Source organism: Saccostrea cucullata, unplaced genomic scaffold (genome assembly GCF_032062105.1).
Source record: "Saccostrea cucullata isolate Sc308-1 unplaced genomic scaffold, CSIRO_AGI_Scuc_v1 ctg6193, whole genome shotgun sequence".
Lineage (NCBI taxonomy): Eukaryota > Metazoa > Mollusca > Bivalvia > Ostreida > Ostreidae > Saccostrea > Saccostrea cuccullata.
In genome coordinates, this window is record NW_026928924.1 from 8535 (window position 1) to 23758 (window position 15224).

The 15224-nt window shown below is 32.3% G+C and overlaps 1 long non-coding RNA gene across 1 annotated transcript; it reads right to left on the minus strand.

Moving 5' to 3' along the window:
• Positions 1 to 13485: 13485 nt before the first annotated feature.
• On the minus strand, positions 13486 to 14422 carry LOC134279263 (uncharacterized). Its single transcript, XR_009994601.1, has 3 exons — positions 14282 to 14422; positions 14025 to 14103; positions 13486 to 13563 (listed from the first exon to the last, which is right to left on the minus strand). It is a non-coding gene; the product is annotated as an uncharacterized LOC134279263 (long non-coding RNA).
• Positions 14423 to 15224: the final 802 nt, after the last annotated feature.

Sequence of the window (15224 nt, forward strand, 5' to 3'; positions counted from 1 at the left end):
AGGTTATTCACAGAAATTTTAATTCCCGACTTTCAACTAGGGAATAATCCTTTACATTTTAATCTTTTGACAAGAGTCATATTCAGTTGACATTTGCGATAAACCATAAATGTTTTGCCTTTCTATTTTTTTTCCCATTTGACATAGTTTCAAAAATTCAAAAATAAAATGTAGCATTTTAAAGACGTTATATTGCAAAATTTTTAAAGTAAGAACATTCATAGAAGGGGAAATAGAACATGAATGAGAGATCTGTTATGCTTTGAAATACAAAAGTTGGAAATATTGCCAAATTCTATACTGAAAAATACAGAAAAGATTTATCTGACATTTAAATACCACGTAAATAGAATTTTAAGCGAGGGTTTAATTGTCCCCCGCTTTCGCGAAAGCGAGGGGACATTAAATCTCATTCGTCTGTCCGTCCGTCACAAAAACTTTAACCTTGCCAATAACTTTTGATTTAGTGGAGCTATGGTTTTCATATTTCATATGTGTATTTCTTGTGATAAGACCTTTCTTTGGGTACCACCAAATTTGACCTTTTGACCTTGACCTTGGAGTTTTACCAACTTTTACTAAAAAAATTCCTAACTTTTACTTTGGCCATAACTTTTGAATGATAGGTACTAGGACTTTCATATTTCACGTATTAATTCTTTGTGACAAAACCTTTTATTGGATACCAACAACTTTGACCTTTTGACCTTGACCTAGGAAATTTACGTACTTATGAAAAAACTATAACCTTGACCATAATTTTTGAACGGTAAGGGCTACGGCTTTTATACTTCACATATGTTATTCTTGTAAGAAGACCTTTCATTGGATACCAAGAACTTGGACCTTTTGACCTTGACCTTGGAGTTTTCAATACTTTTTAAAAATTATAACCTTGGTCACAACTTTTGAACAGTAGATACAAGGACTTTTATATTTCACATATGTATTCTTTGTGACAAGACCTTTCATTGGTACCAACAACTTTGACCTTTTGACCTTGATCTTGGAAATTTACGTACTTCTGAAAAAACTTTAACCTTGACCATAACTTTTAAACGGTTAAGGCTAGGGCTTTCGTACTTCACATATGTAATTCTTGTGAAAAAACCTTTTATTGCATACCAAGAATTTTGACCTTGACCTTGGAGCTTTAACTACTTTTTAAAAACTTTAACCTTGGTCACAACTTTTAAACGGTAGAAACTAGGAATTTCATATTTTAAATATATGTATTCTTTGTGGCAAGACCTTTCATGGGATACCAAAAACTTTTGCCTATTGACTTTGACCCTAAAAAATGATATCTCGCCCACAATAACACCGAAAGCGGGGGACCACAGTTCTTTGAATTTGCTTGTTTTGGCATTATTAGTGAGGGTTCCGAGATCGCTAAATTAAATATCGCTAAAAATTAATTGCGTTTTATTTGTTTCTTTAATATGCATTTAAAGATCGCTAGAGTAACATATCGCTAAAAATAAATTACCAGTTTTTAAGGACAAATCGTTTGCGTCTCGCTTAATTTTCTACTTTTAGGGTATGTGAGGTCGGAAAAATATATATTGAGATGTGATATATATAAAATAAATATACTAAGTTCCAAAACATTTAGAAAAAAAATGAGATCACATAAAATTAACAAAGTCATGTCCTTACAAGCCCTTACAATGACCCCCCACAAATACAATATATCATTATGTTAAATGCTGACTGTAATTTTTGCACACAAACTGTTACGCTATTATTTAAGCAATTTTAGTTTTCTCAGCTTCTCTGCTCTAAATTTTTATTGTACAATCAACATCTGATATCTATTACCGCTCCTTATTCTTATATATCATTTCATAAATGACAGTGCTACCTGGTTAATTCGAACATTTTGGTTTATAATGGAATTTTTTTTAATATAGCTATAGGAGAAAAAACATATGTTATCATGAAAAAAAATATATGTATACATGTGCATTTAAATCTATTTAAGTGTAAAATGACCTAATTTGGGCCTCTATACAGGTATCCCGATGTCTCTTTAAGAACCATTGTACATAAACATGTATACTCGATTCTCATTATATCGTGGGTTTCGTTGTATCGTGGTATGTCGCAAAAATTTGGATACATAGTCTTGATTTTTTTTATTGATGGACAATATGTTTAGGTTGTCCGAATGTTTACTTTTTTTGATGATTAAGAAGTATGGGACATCCGTTTGGAAAAGAAATATTTAAAAAAAACGTATTTTTCAGATTTCCAGTCACGTTTTTATTATTTTTAACCATTAAATCTATAACTTAGTAAAAATTATACTATAGCTCATTTTTTTAATGTCTTAAGTTTGTATATTTATTTACTTTTCCTGTAGAATTACATAGTATTTATTCAAAATTAAAAATTGAGGTCCATGTCATCTACAAGTTTCCATGTTTTCCCATACCGCGATACAATGAGACTCTCCAATTTTGGAGGTAAATAAGACTTCCTGTTTTAAAAATAGACACTAACTTAAACGATACAAGCTTGGGAAATAATTTTACACTGAACAGTTAGTCCATAGATTGGTTAATGAATATTTTTTGATGAAAATTAAAAGTAAAAAATAGGAATAACACTTTTTATGCAAAAGGATTAAGTACCGCGATATAATGAGACACCAGTATATACCAAATTCAGTTCTTTTAAGAACATACATCGTAAAATTTTTCTGTGAAAATTCCTTCAGAAGACATAATTAAAATTTCTATTTTTTTCTACAGGATGAGTGTATGGTAAAAGAAGGAGATGAAAAACGTTGTGTACTCCCTTTTGGATTTGGATAGACAGCCATATTTTCAGAGCTTTTGGACAGTTTTACCTGGCATATAACTGTGTTGAACTGTCTAAAATTTTGTGAAAATTCTGCTTTAATCAAGGATTCAAGAGAATCTTGCTTAATAAAAGCAGATTATTGTATGATATACATGATTCACTTGTATCGTTTTTCATTTGAGTTTAAATTCTTGTGATTTTGCAATGCGGTTGTTGTCGGCAAATAAATTCATTATTGAAAATATGGCTGTATCAAACATCTCATTTTGTTTAGTTGTGCAATATACCTATATATACAAAAGTGAAATGAAAAGCAATTCTATAACCGAAATATGTTCATTAATCATTTGAATGTATCAATTTTTTTCCTAAATTGATAAGTATAATTGTTGATAAATATAAAGTGACTATATATTATATAACACGAAGTTCTTTACATTACCCTGAAATCTTTATATTTATTAATGGCAATCCAATTCTTTCAGAATACTTTTTCCCATTGAGTTTTTTTTTTTTTTTTTACATTTTCATGCTGTTGCTTGCCATTTTGTTTGCGTAAATGTATATCTGAATACTTTTAAGTAACAAAACTTTTATCTTCTCTAAAAACATTACTTCATGTGTCCGTGTTCGCATCAGCGAAAATTTCATGTGACCTTGATTTATGATTTATTAACAAAATTTTGTTTGTAGATTTCTTAAAATCAAATTGTTATGTTCATAATCACGTTTTTATACAATAGATTCAAATGGTTGTATCCTAATGAAACCATGGATATGTTTGCAATACTTTGCATACCATGTGAAAATATGCGAGAAGACCTGATTCGATGAAATGCATTTTCAAAGTTGAATATTAAATAGAGTTATTGTCCAAACTAAATGTCTAAAATGAGATTCGAACCAAAGTTGATATAAACTCATGGAGGACGACATTCGTCAAAACAAGTTTTCAATATCCTGAATGTTTAGACTTGTACATGTACACACACTAACGGCAAGTCCTCAGCATCAAATTATACAAAAATAGTATAAATGTTGCATGTAAGCATAGGAGTCTGATTTACAATAAGGCTGGTTTTGAGGGAAAAAAAAACTCAGTTAACAAGTTTTACTTTCTGGAAATTTTCATTATCTACATTATAATAAAAAACAAACGTCAACTACAAAAATTATCAATATTATTAAATAATAATATTCAAAAGATATTAAAAACTCTATCTGAATAAATAAGACGTTGTTTTAGACCACATATAACATGCGTACATTTAAAGAGAGAAATTTCAATGGACTTCCCCTGTCCGTTTGTTCTCATTTCCTATGTATGGTCAGGAGTAGATCCCTGTCACTGTCCTTTAAATGCCTTGAGGTCGGTATTTTTGCAGCATGCTCTCTTACTCCTTCGGCTGATCATTCGAGTCGAATTCCAGGTGAGTAACGACTGTACAGGTGCGCTGGGCGCAGATCCACCTGTTGGTACGCCATAGGGAGTTGAGATTAAAAAAAATCATTGCAAAGCCTTAAAGTTTTCTTGAGATATCGCATGGATAAAAAAGTATTTTGAATTTATTACTGTACCTTTGAACTTTTGACCTTAACATCAATTGGGATCTTTAAAGGGCTACTATTATTGTGTATAATTTCATTGTTCAAAGATTCTCGAGATATTGCATGCAATCGGAAGCGTTACAGACATACAGAACTATAGACGGACGGATAGTCAAACGGAGGGACACACAAATTGAAATTCATATCCCAAACTTTCAGGGAGGGACAAAAAATGTTGAATCTGTTACTTCACCAAGCGCTCAGCAAATTTATGTGAAAGTTTCGGATCCTTTTGATAAGACATTGGAAATCTAATGTCACGACAGGCGTTGTACAACTCCAAATTCTAAGATTAATCTTTCTGCAATAGGACTAGGGAAAATCAAACTATAAATTTTTTACATGTTAGATTAGCAAAAGCTAAAAAAGAATCTACAGTCAACAAAAGTTGTTTATAAACAATTGAATGAAACTTTGTATTCAAAAAGTAAAATTGCGTATATGCCTAGACTTTTCCTATCCCCTAATTTCTAGGATAATCCTCATGCTAAAGTAAATGCTAATTAATTGATATCTGCAGCTCAAATTTACTTTGGTTATCGATGTATCATAAATCTTTGAACTGTACCATAAATTGCAAAATCTCCTTAACTATATAAAAAAAGATGATTTCATCTAGAATTAAAAAGTACTCTTTATTTCTTTTATTGAGTTGAAATTCGAATGATTGAAAAAAGACCCTGTGAGGGATAAAAGAATTCCTCATATTTGAAAATTTGTTTCCTTAGTGAAGGTTTGTGAGAATAATGATTGTCAGAGTGGGACCTGTAAAGTAGACAGTTGCAACAAACGAGGGTACAGCTGTAGCTGTTTTCCTGGATATAGCGGGGACAACTGCGAAGGTAAACTGCCTAGTTCTTATTTTATAACGTGACTCTAGATAACGAGCATTTCTTACAGTACAAATTGTTTATATACATTCCAGACTTTCCCCACTCTGTCAATGAGTTGTTACACATTATGTATTTTTTATCTTGGCTGTGACAGTGCATGTTATCGTCTGGTTCATATTGTCGGCGACAATATCTACGAGATGTACCTTCACACACATGTATATTCGCGTCCATCGGTACATTTTGTAGCCATCTGAAAAGTTACACATGTATATATTGTCCCTGGTGATATTTTGTTACCTATGTTTAATATAAATAATGTCCCTCAAATATTGTATAATAAAGATTTTTTTGTCAATTTTTTTGCAGTTTTGTAAATGTTATTGCTGTGTTAATTGCATTAATCCTCTTGAAAGCCAACTCATGCAACGCATTTGTAACGGCATGTTTGTTGGATTTAAGTTTGCCTTCGGTGACCATTCAATGACATATAAACCTATAATCAATGCACATATTGTATGTACAGTGAGGGTAAGTACATGTTGTTGCCGACGACAATATGCCAATCAACTCGTAAAAGCTATTTTTCATTCTGCTTAGTGACCAACCAACTCAATGGCCATTTTCTGAGCACCCGAGTATATAAGTATTGTTGTAACGCAAAGTACACAAATAACGTACTCATTTAGCCAAACTTTCTCGACATGCAACATGACAACATTACAAACATTATAAATGTTTTTTTTTTTATTTATTTTTTGGTTATGTAATTTATTTGCTTTTTTTTTTACAAAACACGTGTGAACCTGTGTAGTCATGCTAACATGTGTATATATCATGCATTTACCTTTCTTGTTAAGTAGGATAAATGTTTTTCCAGGTGTTTAAAGTATGCAAATATTAAACAGGTCTATTTCATAATATTCTATGTATCACTGTATTAATATGTCGCATTTATTTTCTTAAACTGCTCTTCGATTAACCGTAACGTCATCAAATGTTGCCATTTTCATGTGTTTTGTTTATTACTTTCTCATTCCAACTGCACTGGGGAAAAAATCATTAAAGACCTGAAACTTTCCAAATGACGACATAATACACCGTGCATTAAAAAAAAATAATTGTTCATCTTAATCATATCTATACAATACTGCTATTTCGAAATAATACTTGCTTATTCTTTAATGAAGTCTGCGTTATTTATCCTGCACCATAGAAAAGTATCTTGTAAAAATCCAAGTATTTTAAATTTCTACTTTCATCTGCATTTTTTTTTACCAAAAAAAAATGTTGTATTTCAGTATGATTTATAATCATAGGCTTATAGTTTCAGATTGGAGCACACATTTATCGACGGAAACGCTTTTTCGATGATATTTCCGGCCAACCCTTGTATTTGTCATAGTTATGATGATAAAAGAATTTAGTACCTTACAGTCAGGGATTTAAAAAATCACGTAGCTCACAGAACCTTTGTCTTTCGACTTGGTCACTAATAGAGCTCTAAAACACCTTCATTTTTCATTTTGTTTTTAAATCAGTAATTTATGAATCAGATTTACAGGTTTATATTTTTGTAGCTGGTATTGCTTTTGTCGGTAAGCTATTATGAAAAAAGAGATAATTATAATTTGATTTTGAAGTTGGTGTCTGTGACAGCCATGGTTGTCAAAATGGAGCTACTTGTCAGACAGACCAGTCCAGTGAACGAGGTTATAGCTGTACATGTACCACTGGTGTTGTCGGGATCAATTGTGAAGGTAAACAGCTTTCAGTTTTTGTTCACGATTAAGACACTATCATGTTTATACCTACTATTACTGAATATGTTGATCAGACTTAACTTATTCCTATTAACTCCTTGGGAAGCATAGGGCCGCAACTAAACAGATCTATCGGAGTGTTTTTGGCTATGTATTTTAACGATGATTGGGTAAATGGTAATATGTTTTATATTAATTAAAAAGGAGGATACTTATTTAACATAGACTGTTTTTTGAAACCAAGATAATACATGTAATTTGTAGGCACCAAATAATTGCATCTACCTCATCGTTACTCCATTATATCGTTACCCAACTTATTGGATATTTTTTTGATATTCCACTTTATAGATAAACATTCGAACTCATAAATAGATTTCCATGTATATTGCAAATATACTAATATTTTTCCATCAGGTACTACTTAGTCCCTTCGAAAGTCTTGATTTTTTTCTATGTTAAAATGTTAAATTCCTGCAATCTTTTTTTTAAATTTACAGTTCTTCCTGTGGACTGTAAGGCTCTCCTCGACAATGGGAAGGATCAATCAGGCGTGTACACAATTTATCCTTATGGCACCATTTCAAGTCCCTGTGTGACATGGAAACACAGGGTGGGGGCTGGACAGTGAGTAGTTTATTTGTTTCCTGTGACATGAAAATAATGGGTGAAGGATGGACGGTATCTTGTTTGATTACAGATGCATAAGAATGTTCTTTAGACGGATTTTTCCCGTTATTTTCCGATCATGAATAGGAGCACACAGTAGACGTGACTGGTCGATAGGAGATGCTCACTCCTCCATGGAACCTGATCCCACCTCTGACGTTTTGAAGTCCGTCTTTGCTCTGTTCCTATTTTGTATTGTCTTATGGACTTTTGATCTCGAATACTGGTCGTTATCGTCATATCATTTATATGAATGCATGTAGATCGTATCCATATTGTGTAAAGTTTTTATTTTTAATTTGGGGGGGGGGGGGATGGCAAAGAATTTTTTTGTTGAAACTCCTGATAAGGATGCATTTCACACGAATTAGATTTTACTCGGTAACGTATTTGGTGTGTTGTTTAATTTTGAAATATCTATTATACTATATGAGTGTGCCAGTTACAGACTTATTCAAATATTTATCTGTTCTACTGAAAGTTCAACAGAAATAAAACATTTGGACAAATTGGAGATCGTATACGTATTGTGTAAAAATTTTATTTTTGGGGGGGGTTGGGGGTTGGCAAAGAATTTTTTTTTGAACATCTAGATAAGTATGCGTAAAATCTAATGTCTTATATGAGTGTGCCAGAGACTTATTAAAATATTTGTCTGCTCTACTGAAAGTTCAACATCAGTAAAACAATGGGATAAATTGAAATTTATATTTTTTTGTTTATTGGGTCAATAGGATACAAGATTCTTTGCACACTTAGCCTTCATACAATCCTCATCATAAACAAAAAGAATACTTATTATGAATAAAATAATATTTTCAAGGCGATCCAAAAACGTGAAAGTGGATCTGTAAGCTTTGAAAAAGGCTGGATGGACTATAAGACAGGTTTTGGTTCACCTGAGCAGGATGTCTGGATTGGTATATATGAATATATTATCAGGCTCCAAGACCATAACATTAGTCTGTTCTCAGTAAATGATGTCCAGGCCTGATGATTCATTTGCTGATAATTTGGCAGGTTATTTCATTATGCATCACTGGTAACATTGAACAAAAAAATAATGGTAAATTCCCCTCTGATTCTGTAGTAATTTTTATACATTATCTTTGTTCACTTGTTCTTAACAGCGAAGATCTTATCATTATTTGTTTGAATTGATCGTTGCTTAGATTGATTGATTGTATATTGTTTAACGTCCCTCTTGAGAATTTTTCACTCATATGGAGACGTCACCGATGCCGGTGAAGGGCTTCAAATTTAGACTTGTACTCGGCAGTCAGGGCCATTGAGCAGTGAGGGTTCTTTATCGTGCCAACGCCTACCGTGACACGGGACTTACGTTTTTGAGGTCATATCCGAAAGACCCGTGACTTTCACTTCTAGTGCCGAGCGCTTGGCGAAGGAACAGTCACTACCTTTGTTTACGTCTTAGGTATGACGCGGCGCCGCGATCGAGAATCGAACCCGGGCCTCCCGATCACGAAGCTAACGCTCTACCACTAGGCTACCGTGACCGGTATCGTTGCTTAGACGAAAGATATGTACAAATAAAGTAATGAATAGATAATTTTGAAGTGCGATCTTTTATAGTATTGAGAAAAAAGCAGGGTATGGTGACAACGTTAGCATTAAACAGACTATAATTAACACATCTACTTGTGTATGCTTTGATATCTAGACTTTAGTAAATTTGAGTTTTCACAATGAAAATTAAACTATGGTTACTGCATTGAAATACAAAAGTATATGCTTTCTTAGTTCATCCTTCAGAAAAAACTACATATACTGTAAAATCACATATTTTCGTGGGGTCAATTTTTCGTGATTTGAGGAAAATCCCTTGGTTCGTGGAGATTTTATTTCGTGGATCAAGGATTAATGAGAACTTATGTATATAACATTTTACATTTCGTGATAGTCATGAATTCGTGGGTCTTTTCATACATCGAAAACAACGAAAATTAAACCAACACGAAAGTTTGTGATTTCATAGTATAATAATACATTGTATTTGGAATAATTAACAGGGAATGACATTATTCACCAGCTTGTAAAAGGAAATGACTCATCTCTCTATGTTTCCATCACAAAAGCGGACGGCACAACACTTTATGAATTGTACAGCCGATTTTCCATTACTGATGAAGCAGACGATTATACACTCTTTTTAGACGGGCCTGCAACAGGGACGTTAGGTATTGGTTCTTCAATTTAAATTCAACTATTACACAAAATGAAAACGAGGTGCTTACATTGGCAGTCATTCCCTGAACAAATTTGCGAGGAAATCACTGTATGACTTACAGCTTTGATTTTTTTTGTCAAGAAAACAATCAACATGATATACGTTGTTATTATGCTTCCTGTCAGTTTGTGTCTTTCCTTCAATCATCAGTCTTTCTTTTAGCTTGTTCCCTTTCTTAGAAAAAAAATACGTCAAAATGGTATGTCAAAAAAAAAAAAAAAAAAAAAAAATTTAAACTCGTTGATAAATTTAGCTTGTCCTTGGTCTATTGCAAAATTATTCTGTTTAAAAAAATCATATTGTATACACAAGTACTCTAAAGTTGCCATTAAAATGTTGCTTGTGTTTTTCATTATCAACATCGATGTGATGTTAGAAAACCAGGCTTTCCTACAATTAATTGGAAAGAACGATCATAGGCATTTATGTCTGCTGTTCAATCCATTTATGTGAATAAAATATATATTAAACTGATTAATTGGAATTCCCATGGATACCATTTGTGACAGTTATGAGTAGACTTTTTTTCCATTTATATGGGCAGAATTCGTCCAAAATCGTTTATGTGAAAAGAAAAAAGCACTTCCTGTAGCGTTCAATCCGATGTTTAGGTATAAGGAAGACGTGTTCAATTAACAATGATGTTTCAAATCTTACATGTACGAGGGTTGTCTGTTAATTTCGTGGACAAGCTCAAATTAAAATATAAAAGTTTTTTCATTGATATTTATTATTAGCATATTTAGAATCCTTTATCAAATATGAATTACAAAATGTGAAATTATATTCAATTCAGTGTAGAATTACAATTTTGGCTTCATTATCAAACTTGCTATAGTGACCAGGAACACCATAACATTTTAATGAAAAAGCTATTGATCACTTTATAAATTTCATTTGTATTTTGTTAAAATTTGCGGAAATGTGGATTGCTTTTACATCCGAGGGTTATAACAAAAGTTGTATAACCAATAACCTGTAAAATTTGAACGTTGAACGTTCCGAAATTGTTGAGAATTCCAGGTTAGAATCTGTTAAGAAAGGAACAAAATTGTTCAAAAGGCACGTTCATGGAGTAGGTGGAGGAGGAAACACCAGTAAAATTCTACGTAGACTTCGGCAAAACACCAACAGAGACCCATTAATTCTGTAGACAGTCGGGAAAACATAATAAAGGAAGCCATTCTTTAGTATTTAAGTGGCATATAATGTTATCTTGTTTTTTATTATTATTTTATATTGTTTCATCAACTTGTATGTCTATAGTTTTCCCCGGTTTAGAAATTGCCATACTTAGAGCATGATTTTGCGTATCGAATTAACGCAGATACATAGACTCCAAATGCAGCCGATGAGGGTATATTGTTGCTTAAGTAAGTGAAGGTGACGATAAAAAAGCTACAGTCATCACGTTTTTTGAGCTTGGTTTTTAGATTACCATTAACGTCTTTTGCAAGTAAAATATCCAAATATGAAAGAGATATGTCAGACTCTTCGGTATCTTTTATCTCAAGGGAACCAGGATATACCGTATCGACATAGTAATGTGAATTACAATTGGTAAATGATGATACGTCTTCGATGTATCTTAACGTCGTTTTGAAGGCCACAGCAAGTGTTTTCTTCTTCTCACGCATAGGATTTTGCGCTAATTTTGCTTTATACTAATACACAAATTAGGTCTGTTAATAACATGGTGCAATTGGTAAGGTTTAGTTTTTTACCCCCATGTTTGTCACAGTTGATCTAGGCTTTTCGCTCGACATTTAGTTTACCCATCTTCTGCAAGATATAATGTATATACAAGTCTTTTTTGTTATATCTAATAAAATCAAGAAAGTTACTGATACATGTACATTTTTTTTTCATGAAATACCCTTACATTTACAGTATTATAGATGCTAGTTAAATCAATGTGAGTAGTGATTGAATCAAAATAACATTTTTGTCGTCCTGTGCAATAATGAATTCTTAGAGATACTGTATATTAGATTTTATAGCAGTCTTTCTTCTAAAACAGTTAATGTTTCATTTTAGTCTAGTTGTTAAACATGTTAAACAAAAATATAAATTTATTACAATAACAAATCTTAAGAGCAAAATAAAATTTTCAAAAATGCGGTTCATATTGCTTTAACTATTGTTACTTATAGTTGTATAAAGTATTCCTGTTAAAGAAGAAACCCTTTCACCATTACCGGTATTTACCTTTGAAATGATTTAAATGCAGAATGTGTGTTTTTTCGTTTTATTCCGCTTTATAGGAGACTACATGTGGGATACTGGAACCAGTAGCTATGATCTGTCTGGGATGAAGTTTTCTACACCGGATAGAGACAATGACAGATCCAGTAGTAGTTGTGCTGGAGGTTTCGCCGGGGGGTGGTGGTTTAACAGTTGCTACGCTGCCTATCTAAACGGCCCCTGGGGAGTAAATCAATGGCTTTTTCCCTGGGGTGCCTCTGTTATTCAAGGATCGGACGTGAAGAAGACCATTATGATGATTAAACGTGAATAGGGGCAGTGCTTACTCTGTATATCAGCTGTATCAGATTTTGTTGGTGATCAGATGTCGTTTTCATTCTTTTGATTCCCCAATACATAAAGAAACCAATCAGAGTTTTCAGATTTATATTTAGCACAGTGATTTACATAATTCACTAGAAAACTCTTGGTACTCTGGCATGCATCTTTTTAATACACATATGGGTAATCATATGTGACTATTTTTGCAAACCTGCTTTACTAAAAAGTATTTACCATAGCTTTAGTAATTACACTTTTACTCTACCCATGCTACATTGAAGTAATGTTTTTCTAACGTTATATAACTCATCTGTGTTCCAAGATAACCCTAAAAAGTGGGCTCCAGAAAAGATATAAAGGTAGCTAAGGACACATGACCAATAATGAGAAATGTCTAAAGATTTTGTTGAAATTTTCTCATGGAAGGAATGTGCAATGAAAACTTAGTGGAAATATGAACATTGCATTTTGGGTAGATTACGGAACGAAGAGGTAATGAGTTACCTCCCTTTCAACTCACTATTAAATCATAAAACAATGTATATACACAGTTAAAATTGCAACGTATGTTCCGAAACATATGTTCGCCATAAAAAACGAGTTACATATGGTGAACATATGTTGATTACACGTTTAGCATATGTTATTCATATGTTTTGTATGAACACATGATCACAATACGTTTATGTTCATATGTTTTTCATATGTTAAGCATATGTTAAATTTATTTCTTTCTTTACATTTTTATGTTGATAATTTGTATTTTCTTGAATTGCAATGTGAACTTAATATTCAACTTGTCCTTAAATGCCTTAGCTAAACAATAAGAAATTAAAAAAACAAATTTTAAAGTATTAATCCTGCATTTATTTTTCAATTTTTTACACAATTCTGGCTTCATTTCCCTGACAGTGTTTGCATTGCTTCTGAAATGATGACGAAAATATTTAGATAATTAAGAAGTCCCAAAGTCGTGATAATTACATGTATTATTAATTAATTATGTTTCCACAAAAGTAATTACCTTCAGCTCTTAAGAAATTTTATCAGCCCCTTAGATCATGGTCAAACGATTTGAAAACCTCTCATGTTAAGGCACGGGTGGAGCCTACAATGTAAAGATTCTGCTGGTTAAGCTCTTGGAAATACAAAAAAAAAAACACCACTGTAGGTAATTTAGTTATATGTAATGTGATTTGAAACTATATAAAAGATGGAATTGTAAAAAAAAGTTAACTATGACACCGAATACGACAGACAAGGGACAGCCTTCAATCCAAAATCTCATTTTAGTCTTAGGCTCAGGTGAGCTTATAAGCGATAGCAATTACTGTTTCAAAATTTTGACAATTGAATTTGGAATGTTTAAATAGGAAATAAAGATTGCCAAAAATGATATAGGCATGATTCAGAATGATCCAGAAACAAATGCATAAACCTTGACCAAAAAATAAATACTACGAACAGACAAGCAAAAAACAGACATTTTGAATACAGTATATCCTAAAACTTTCATGGGATGAATATAATATAAGAAAGTTTAAAGTTTATTACAGAGTATTAACTTACCTATTTTGAAGCAAGCTTTGGGTCATGGTGCCTGTTCTTCAATGTATTCATTATGAAAAAGGCAGGTTGTATATTGAACCTGTAAAAATATCAAATAATTAGGTAATTGATATATAATAAATTTATGAATTAACTGATACTTGGAGCTTTTTAATTTTTTTCAGTATTTTTTTAATTAATTTCCTTAAATTGAATAAACACATTTTTTTCTTATTGTTCTTTTAACACTTGTAAATCATGAACACAAACTATAGTACCGTGTATGTCTGCTTTAGATGAAAATTTATCCCTATATACATGTAGATATTGTGTTGTTTTATGGCCAGAAAATTCTCTCCATACATGCCATATCTTACAGGCTTTTAAAAATGTGCTGGAATATTATTCTGTAAAAAAAAGAGTTGGATTATTTTTTTAAAAATCCAGTAAAATAGGCAATGCTTCAATAACTTTGTTCAATCGTCACTCAGTCAAATCAGCATTTGGTTCTTTGAATAAAAAAGGCACTGGGACGCTGAACTACAGTTGTTTAATACATAGGCCTAATAAAAACAACAGATTTTCATTAAATTGTTTAAAGAACCGTATGGATAACGATCTGAATATAACACTTTACTTCAACTGCTACACAATGTTTCTATACTTTCACTTTCATATCGAGATCGTGTTTAATGTAAGCATAACTATTGACAAAAGGAAAAATTTACATGAAAAATTGATAATGCTGGATGGATAGATAATGTGCTATCATGTGGCTGATAGATAATGTGCTGTCATGTGGCTGATAGATAATGTGCTATCATGTGGCTGATAGATAATGTGCTATCATGTGGCTGATAGATAATGTGCTATCATGTGGCTGATAGATAATGTGCTATCATGTGGATGATAGATAATGTGCTATCATGTGGATGATAGATAATGTGCTATCATGTGAATGTCTTTAAATTCACCTATAGAAATACATATGTCATTTCTATTCTAAAACATCTATGGAATTTTGATTAATATTTTTGCGTTTGCTCTAGAGTCGAGGAGTAAGGAATTGATCCTAAACCTGTGGGTTCGAACTTCATTATATGGCATGAAGGCTGGCCTTCGGATTCCATCAACTAAACCGAGGTCCCGTGTCTGAGCAGGCGGTGGTACAAAAAGATCCCTCACTGCGCAATGGGCCATGATACGTAAAATAGGTGTAAA